Raw genomic sequence first — 3,331 nt, 5'->3', positions numbered from 1 at the left:
GTTATTTATGATAAAATATATTATCCGGGAAAGAACTGAGGCAAAATGTTAAACTATCCAGTATCGATGTAGGTAATGTGACTTAGCCGTCTTTGTAAAGGGCAGATGCTGTTTTTTTAAAATAATGAAATGGGCCAGAATATTTCATTTCGGACACGACCATGATAAGCCGTTTCAAAGGGGATGGCGGGCCGAGGCATAGCTGCAGCACAGCAGAGCTTGGAAATGAACAAATAGTGGTGTATTAAAAAGCAAACTAGCGGACCGCAAACACGATATTGAGCTCTAATGCCGTTGGAGGTCGAAGAGCGTACTCTACGGAACACCAAAACCCTGTGTAGATAGAGGCCAAAGACCGAGTACGCTCCAATAATCAAAATACTTATTATAAATATCAAACTCCATAGGGTTGTAGTGTCGCGTTACGTGCTCTGCCAATGAATTGGTAGAGCACGCAACTGATCAGCTGGAAGGATGAAGGGTGGAGAAGGTGAGAAGTAATTAAAAGTAAGGACTCAGGGGTAGGTAACGTTTATTTTCCAGGAATATGTGGGTGGGTCAATATGGCACTTCTGAGATTTTAAATAGTCCAGTAACACAGGGTAACGGTGGTAGCGTAGTAGGGTAGATCGGTGCTCCGGGGTGCGGCGCCTGGAGAAACGCGTTCACACGTTCAGGCGCGTGGTGACTAGAAGGGCGCGCTCAGACGCGCGGCTTCAAGGGGGGCGCGCTTAGGCGCGCGGCGTCAAAGAGGGCGCGCACAGGCGCGCGGCGTCAAGGAGGGCGCGCACAGGCGCGCGGCGTCAAGGAGGGCGCGCACAGGAGCGCGGCGTCAAGGAGGGCGCGCACAGGCGCGCGGCGTCAAGGAGGGCGCACACAGGCGCGCAGCGAGGGCCACCAAATCTGGGAGGCTTATTGACTTCAAGGTGGCGCACGATGTTCGTATTTTATAGTTGTGGTATTTTTGGTAGGAAGTTACGCCAGGAAGAGGAGGGTTTCTTGAAGGTGCGGGGCCTCACTTGGCCCCGCACGGACCCTTAATTTAGAATATGCTCAGAAGAGAGCTGGCGATAAACTGGAGTCAGAATGTCGGTTGTACCGCTTTTATAGGTGAACTTAAGAACTAGAATTACATAATTTGAAATTTAAAATTAGTTGAGTACCAGTTATTAATTAAAGTAGTAAAAATCCTAAAATGCGTCAAAAATCTCATATGTGACAATCTTGCTAATTGTATCAATCGATGCCTAGATGACGGAGTTTTCCCTGATTCACTAAAAATAGCCAAAGTAAGACCCGTATTTAAATCTGGTGATAAATTTGATCCCGGCAATTACAGACCCATATCGGTTCTACCAGTAACATCAAAAATATTTGAAAAACTTATACATCAGCGACTAACAGAACATCTTGATAATAATAATTTCCTATCCGACAAACAATACGGTTTTCGCTCAGGGTCAAACACCCTCTCGGCAACTACAGACCTTCTTACAGAAATAAAAGTAAATATAGATAAGAAAAACATTGCACTTGGTATCTTTATTGACCTAAAAAAGGCTTTTGATACAGTGAGCCATACACTTTTACTTTCAAAGCTAAATTCTATAGGTATTGTTGGAAATGCATTTAAAATTTTAGAATCATACCTCAATAATAGGATACAAATTACAAAGCTAGGTCAAACGAAAAGCAATCCTTGTGAAGTCAAATACGGAATCCCACAGGGATCTATTTTAGGACCATTGCTGTTCTTAATCTATGTGAATGATATGCATAACATTGGATTAAAGGCACACCTAACATTATACGCGGATGATACCTGCCTGTTCTACTTTGGCTTGCAAATAGAAACTCTGATAGAGCAAGCACAATATGATCTAAATTTACTCCACAGATGGCTTCTTTGTAACCTATTAACGATTAATGAGTCTAAAACTAAGTACATCATATTTGCTGCAAAAAATAAAGTTGTTGAAAGTCATGATCCCTTAGTAATAAATGGTGTAACATTACAAACAGTAGAACAGGAGAAATACCTTGGCCTTATTCTGGACAATAAGCTATCCTGGATACCACATATCGACTCCCTACGTTCCAAAATTACATCACTGACGGGTGCATTGCGAAAGATTGTTCGCTGTCTGCCAAAAAGGGTTCGTTACACCATTTATAACTCACTCATTAAGCCTAATCTAGAATACCTGATAGAAATATGGGGATCGGCCTCCAAAACTAACCTAAAACCCTTACAAATTTCGCAAAATAAAATAATAAAAGTATTATTTAATTATAAGCGCCTTACACCTACTAGCACTCTATATAAGGAGACGAAAATACTAAATATTTCCCAAACTTATGTATACAACACGTGCATCCTTGTAAGAAAAATCATAAATAAAGATATACATAGCCATATAACGTTCACTAAAAGATCAGAGGTACAAAAAAGATTGACGCGACAAGCTAATAACATACTCCTTCGTCCACCCAGAACACTATACGGGAAAAAGAATATAATATACGAAGGAGCTCAACTATACAACAAACTACCAAAGGATGTCAAAGATGCCAAGTCAATGACGGTCTTCAAAAGAGCACTAAAACAACACGTATTAAATAATAAATCTAGGTAGGCCGTCTGCTTATACGCCAAGTACTTATTATCAATAATTTATTTTCAATATAATCTTATCAAACATCTTTTAAGGCTTTTTCAATAATATTTTAATAATAGATATATACTTGCATAATTTTTAAACCACAGTTAACATGCTTTGCTTAACAAGTTAAACCACCCTATAACTAACCAGTCGTCACACGTACCAGTTCGGTTTAACTGGACTCAACTCACTCAACGCACTGCATAACATACTTGCACCGCGCTTGTTGTTGCCAAGCGCCTTTGTACTTAAGTCGTTTACCGTTTTTGCATGCTACCCTCTCCTATTTAGATTTAAGCAAAATTATTGTTTTCTCAGTAAGTGATTTATGTAAATCTTTTGAGAAATAAATGTCTTAAACCGTAATTGTAGCGAGATTTAGAATAACCTTTGCCGAAAATATACAGACTAGCCTTTTTAGTGGTGAAATCCGAACAGTTGAAGAGTGATTGACGGGTTACGTCAATCATCTTGCAAAATGTAAACAATGAAAGAATCCCGGAATATTCACCATTACAATTAATGAAATTCCCCTAAAATTACATAACATAATTGGAAAAGCCTAAAGGTATGTATTGAGGTGGCTTAGGGCCGCATTGCATATTGAAAGTCATAGAAATAATAGCCCAAAGTAAGCCAGGCAGAAGTCCCAGTCTTCCCATGTATCC

At 40.0% G+C, this 3,331-nt stretch overlaps 1 long non-coding RNA gene across 1 annotated transcript; it reads left to right on the top strand.

Moving 5' to 3' along the window:
- The first annotated feature begins 1,187 nt into the window (after window positions 1-1,187).
- On the top strand, window positions 1,188-2,664 carry LOC134805613 (uncharacterized). The gene is made up of 2 exons (XR_010146336.1): window positions 1,188-1,942; window positions 1,982-2,664. It is a non-coding gene; the product is annotated as an uncharacterized LOC134805613 (long non-coding RNA).
- Window positions 2,665-3,331: the final 667 nt, after the last annotated feature.

Source organism: Cydia splendana, unplaced genomic scaffold (assembly GCF_910591565.1).
Source record: "Cydia splendana unplaced genomic scaffold, ilCydSple1.2 scaffold_45_ctg1, whole genome shotgun sequence".
In the NCBI taxonomy this organism is placed as follows: Eukaryota; Metazoa; Arthropoda; class Insecta; order Lepidoptera; family Tortricidae; genus Cydia; species Cydia splendana.
The sequence above is the reverse complement of the archived record's forward strand: the minus strand, read 5'-3'. Positions and strand labels throughout refer to the sequence as shown.